Source organism: Triticum urartu, chromosome 4A (genome assembly GCF_056163025.1).
Source record: "Triticum urartu cultivar PI428250 chromosome 4A, HENAU_Tu73, whole genome shotgun sequence".
Classification (NCBI taxonomy): domain Eukaryota; kingdom Viridiplantae; phylum Streptophyta; class Magnoliopsida; order Poales; family Poaceae; genus Triticum; species Triticum urartu.
In genome coordinates, this window is record NC_141876.1 from 27,373,583 (window position 1) to 27,379,697 (window position 6,115).

Below are 6,115 nucleotides of genomic sequence, written 5' to 3' on the forward strand. Positions count from 1 at the left end.
ATCTATAGAAATAGATCAAGACGCTTGATAAGTTTTTTCAATGAGTACATACCTTGACAAGATTTTGAAGTAGTTCAAAATGGAGCAGTAAAAGAAAGAGTTCTTGCCTGTATTACAAGGTGTGAAGTTGAGTAAGACTCAAAGCCCGACCACGGTAGAAGATAGAAAGAGAATGAAAGTCATTCCCTATGCCTTGGCCATAGGTTCTATAAAGTATGTCATGCTGTATACCAGATCTATTGTATACCCTGCACTGATTTGGCAAGGGAGTATAATAGTGATCTAGGAGTAGATCACTGGACAGCGGTCAGAATTATCCTTAGTGAAATAAGGATATGTTTCTCGATTATGGACGTGACAAAAAGGTTCGTCGTAAAGGGTTACGTCGATGCAAGTTTTTGACACTAATCCAGATGATTCTAAGTCTCAATCTGGATACATATTGAAAGTGGGAGCAATTAGCTAGAGTAGCTCCGTGCAGAGCATTGTAGACATAGAATTTTGCAAAATACATACAGATCTGAATTTGGCAGGCCCGTTGACTAAATTTCTCTCACAAGCAAAACATGATCACTCTTTGGGTGTTAATCACATAGCGATGTGAACTAGATTATTGAATCTAGTAAACCCTTTGGGTGTTAGTCACATGGAGATGTGAACCAATCACATAAAGATGTGAACTATTGGTGTTAATCACATAGCGATGTGAACTAGATTATTGACTCTAGTGCAAGTGGGAGACTGAAGGAAATATGCCCTAGAGGCAATAATAAAGTTATTATTTATTTCCTTATTTCATGATAAATGTTTATTATTCATGCTAGAATTGTATTAACCGGAAACATAATACATGTGTGAATACATAGACAAACAGAGTGTCACTAGTATGCCTCTACTTGACTAGCTCGTTAATCAAAGATGGTTATGTTTCCTAACCATGAACAAAGTGTTGTTATTTGATTAACAAGGTCACATCATTAGTTGAATGATCTGATTGACATGACCCATTCCATTAGCTTAGCACCCGATCGTTTAGTATGTTGCTATTGCTTTCTTCATGACTTATACATGTTCCTATGACTATGAGATTATGCAACTCCCGTTTACCGGAGGAACACTTTGTGTGCTACCAAACGTCACAACGTAACTGGGTGATTATAAAGGAGCTCTACAGGTGTCTCCAAAGGTAGATGTTGGGTTGGCGTATTTCGAGATTAGGATTTGTCACTCCGATTGTCGGAGAGGTATCTCTGGGCCCTCTCGGTAATGCACATCACATAAGCCTTGCAAGCATTGCAGCCAATGAGTTAGTTGCGAGATGATGTATTACGGAACGAGTAAAGAGACTTGCCGGTAATGAGATTGAACTAGGTATTTGATACCGACCATCGAATCTCGGGCAAGTAACATACCGATGACAAAGGGAACAACGTATGTTGTTATGCGGTCTGACCGATAAAGATCTTCGTAGAATATGTAGGAGCCAATATGGGCATCCAGGTCCCGCTATTGGTTATTGACCGGAGACGTGTCTTGGTCATGTCTACATTGTTCTCGAACCGTAGGGTCCGCACGCTTAAAGTTACGATGACAGTTATTATGAGTTTATGCATTTTGATGTACCGAAGTTAGTTCGGAGTCCCGGATGTGGTCACGGCCATGACGAGGAGTCTCGAAATGGTCGAGACATAAATATTGATATATTCAAAGCCTATGTTTGGATATCGGAAGTGTTCCGGGTGAAATCGGTATTTTACCGGAGTACCGGGAGGTTACCGGACCCCCCCGGGAGCTGTATGGGCCTTAGTGGGCTTTAGTGGAAAGGAGAAGGGCCAGCCGAAGATGGGCCGCGCGCCTCCCCCCTCCCCTAGTCCTATTAGGACTAGGAGAGGTGGCCGGCCCCCCCTCTCTCTTTCCCCCTCAGCGAATCGTATTCCAACTAGGATTGGGGGGAGGAATCCTACTCCCAGAGGGAGTAGGAATCCCTTGGCGCGCCCTCCTTGGCCGGCCGCCCCCTCCCCCTTGGCTCCTTTATATACAGAGGCAAGGGGGCACCCTAGGACACACAAGTTGATCATTGAGATCGTTCCTTAGCCGTGTGCGGTGCCCCTGCCACCATATTCCACCTCGATCATATTGTAGCGGTGCTTAGGCGAAGCCCTGCAACGGTAGAACATCAAGATCGTCACCACGCCGTCGTGTTGACAGAACTCCTCCCCGACGCTTTGCTGGATCGGAGCCCGGGGATCGTCATCGAGCTGTACGTGTGCTAAGAACTCGGAGGTGCCGGAGTAACGGTGCTTGGATCGGTCGGATCGGGAAGACGTATGACTACTTCCTCTACGTTGTGTCAACGCTTCCGCAGTCGGTCTGCGTGGGTACGTAGACAACACTTTCCCCTCTCGTTGCTGTGCATCACCATGATCTTGCGTGTGCGTAGGAATTTTTTTGAAATTACTACGTTCCCCAACAGCCTCTACCACGGCAACGTGATGGGTGACTTGGGGAGAATTAATTTCTCTTAGATCGGGTTTAAGCCCAACCTGGTCATAATCTGTAGTGACCCCCAAGGCGGCGATGCGATCCAAGAGCTCGTTTATGGAAGAGAGCTCCATTGGATCTACCTGCTCGACGGGCTCCGAGTTGACGTGAAGATTGCTTTTGATGACCCGAGAGGTCACCGTCGGCGCAACGGCCGAACAGGCGGTCATGAGAAAACCACCTAGCCGGAGAGTTTGGCCGACAGCCAAGGCTCCCTTAGTAACGGCGCCGTCTTTAAAGACGGGAAGAGGCATCCTTCCTGATTGTGACGGCACAGAGGAACTCTCAATGAAAGCACCAATGTCAGTGTCAAAACCGGAGGATCTCGGGTAGGGGGTCCCGAACTGTGCGTCTAGGCGGATGGTAAGAGGAGACAAGGGACACAATGTTTTACCTAGGTTTGGGCCCTCTTGATGGAGGTAAACCCTACGTCCTGCTCGATTAGTATTGATGATATAGGTAGTACAAGAGTAGATCTACCACGAGATCAAGGAGGCTAAACCCTAGAAGCTAGCCTATGGTATGATTGTTGTATGATGAAGTTGTCCTACGGACTAAAATCCTCCGGTTTATATAGACACCGGGGAGGATTAGGTTTACACAAAGTCGGTTACAATGGTAGGAGATCTTGAATATCCGCATCGCCAAGCTTGCCTTCCACGCCAAGGAAAGTCCCATCCGGACACGGGACGAAGTCTTGAATCTTGTATCTTCATAGTCCTGGAGTCCGGCTGAAGGTATAGTCCGGCTACCCGAACACCCCCTAATCCAGGACTCCCTCAATGAGATATACAGAAAAATGTCCGAATTACTGACGGGCATATCTTGTGTATTATCTATGATTTTCCCATTGTGGAAATTTATTAGCGACGGAGGGTTGACCATCACATCAATGCCTACGTGATGATCCGAGGGGGTCATTATTTTCGTTTGTGTATTTTCGTACACATGTGAAAATTATCTTGAAGGTTGCAAGGAGGAACAAGGGGACAAACTGTTGATCAAGCATCGCCGTGAAAGATCGGGCCATCTACATGCGCGAATTAGCATCTCGCTTGTTCGTGCTTTATCAAGCGGTATTCAGAGCAAAGGTTAGTCACGGCGATTCAGTTTCCAATATCGTCTGTGGAGGCGAGCATCAACATGCTGAGAAAAACATATTGATGAAGGAGGAAGGCATCGGCGAGGTCGTTCTTTTTCACTCTCGTTGTGTTGTGAAAGAGAGGTGTGTCAATTTCACGATCGATGAAGGTTCTGCGGTCAACATGATGAGCATCGAGGTGGTGAAAAAGTTGGGGCTGAATATGGCGCCTCTTGAAAGACCGTACACACTGAAGTGGTTAAAAGGTGAAATCAAAATTACGCATCAGATTTTGCTAATTTTTTATTTGGGAAAATACTGTTGTGTGGAATTTTTTTATGTTTGTCGTGTGTCCATGGTGCCATGCCATCTGCTACTTGGGAATCCATGGTGCAAACGTGTTGGGGCTGTTCGGAATTGCGAGAAAAATAGTTACTCGCTATCACGGAAGGGCTAACAAATCTATTTTGTTCCCATGCCAACGGATGTGTTTAGGGCAGATTGGAAAAATCGTTTGCTAAAAAGAGAAGAACAACAGGAAGAAAGAAAGGAAGAAGTTGATGCACCGATAGAGGGGCTGAATCTTTTGGTGAAGAAGGTAAAAAATGACGGTGGTGCAAAGGGACAGTGGTGGAGTGTTTTTAAGACACAATGCAAGATCAAGGACCGTGCATGCAAAATGATAGTTGATGGTGGCAATTTTACCAATGCCATTAGCAAAGATCTTGTGCAAGAATTGGGTTTGTCTATGTGGCGACACCCGCAACCGCACCATGTGGAGTGGCTATACAACTCCGGAAAAATTAAAGATCACACATAAGGTACGTGTGAAGTTTGTAGTTGGAGATTATTTTGATAAGGTGGATTGTGATGTTGGGTCGATGGACGTGTGTCAGTTGCTATTGGGAAGACCATTACAGTTTGATCATGATGCAGTTCATGCAGGAGGATCTAACACATACATGTTTATGCATCGCGGAAGGAAGCACGTGCTAAAACCAATGGCAGATAGTGCAATCACAACAGAGATGCAAATTCTAGAGAGGAAGGTTGTACAAAAATTAGACTCGAAACCGAGGACGGATTCATATAAAGGAAGGGAGGATGATACGACCATGAAACCATTGATTGTTGATGTTATTGATGATGATCCAGTTAAGGAGTCAAACCATGAAAAGGCTGTGAAAAATAATGCCATGCATAAGGCTCGATTTCATGAGGGAAATGATGGTCATATGCGCCAATTATGTGGACTGAGAATCAGTTATGTAATGAACGGACCAAAGAACAGTTATATGACACGTTTATTGAATTCAAGTAAGATTGGCACGTGGGTTCATGGTCCTGTACACCTGACGACATATAGAGGTGTGCGATCAAGTTCAAGCAAAGAAGTGATACAAGGAAAGTCAGGCACACATGAGATAGCAAGAAATCAAGGTAGATTTCAAAACAAAAGGAAAAGGAAATTGCATGGGCCGGATTACAAGAAAATACTGCAGATCAAGGAGGAGCCAGCGCTAGCTTCAGTAGATCCCAATTTTCGCACGCCTCCGTTTCAACTTATAATAGGAAGAATCCTAATGAATATTTGTTAGTAGTCCTACTTTGTTTGTTAGCTAATAACTATCATGGTACGTGAGCCGTTTTATTTTTCTAGTTAGGATCCTTTTATTAGTTACCATTAGCACATGACGTGAGAGAATAGGAGTGCGCCATATAAAAAGGCAGAGGCTTCGGCCATGTACGGAACAATTTTGAGTTTTATTTCGAGTGTGAGATATACAGAAAAATATCTGAGTTACCAACGGCCATATTTTATGTATTATCTGGGATTTTTTCATCGTGAAAAATTTACTAGTGACGGAGGGTTGATCATCACATCAACGCCTGCGTGCTGATCCGATGGGGTTATTATTTTCATTTGTGTATTTTCGTACACAGGTGAAAATTATCTTGAAGGTTGCAAGGAGAAACAAGGGGACGAACTGTTGATCAAGCATCGCCGAAAGATCGGGCCATCTACATGCGCGAATTAGCATCTCGCTTGTTCGTGCTTCATCAAGAAATAATGGCAAAGAAAATCGCATGAAAGGCGAAGACACTGATATGAAGGGATCATTGGACGCCATCATGAATGCAAGAAAAGACATGTCTGATGTACCGCCTGATGACCACAAGTATAGGGGATCTATCGTATTCCTTTTGATAAGTAAGAGTGTCGAACCCAACAAGGAGCAGAAGGAAATGACAAGCGGTTTTCAGCAAGGTATTCTCTGCAAAGCACTGAAATTATCGGTAACAGATAGTTGTGTGATAAGATAATTCGTAACAGATAACAAGTAATAAAAGTAAACAAGGTGCCCCAATCCATTTTGTAGCAAAGGGCAAGCCTGGACGAACTCTTATATAAAGCAAAGCGCTCCCGAGGACACATGGGAATTGTTGTCAAGTTAGTTTTCATCATGCTCATATGATTCGTGTTCGTTACTT

The 6,115-nt window shown here is 44.2% G+C and overlaps 1 pseudogene; it reads left to right on the forward strand.

Annotated features, from left to right (window-relative positions):
- The first annotated feature begins 3,985 nt into the window (after window positions 1-3,985).
- Window positions 3,986-5,661, forward strand: LOC147974583 (uncharacterized; annotated as a pseudogene).
- Window positions 5,662-6,115: the final 454 nt, after the last annotated feature.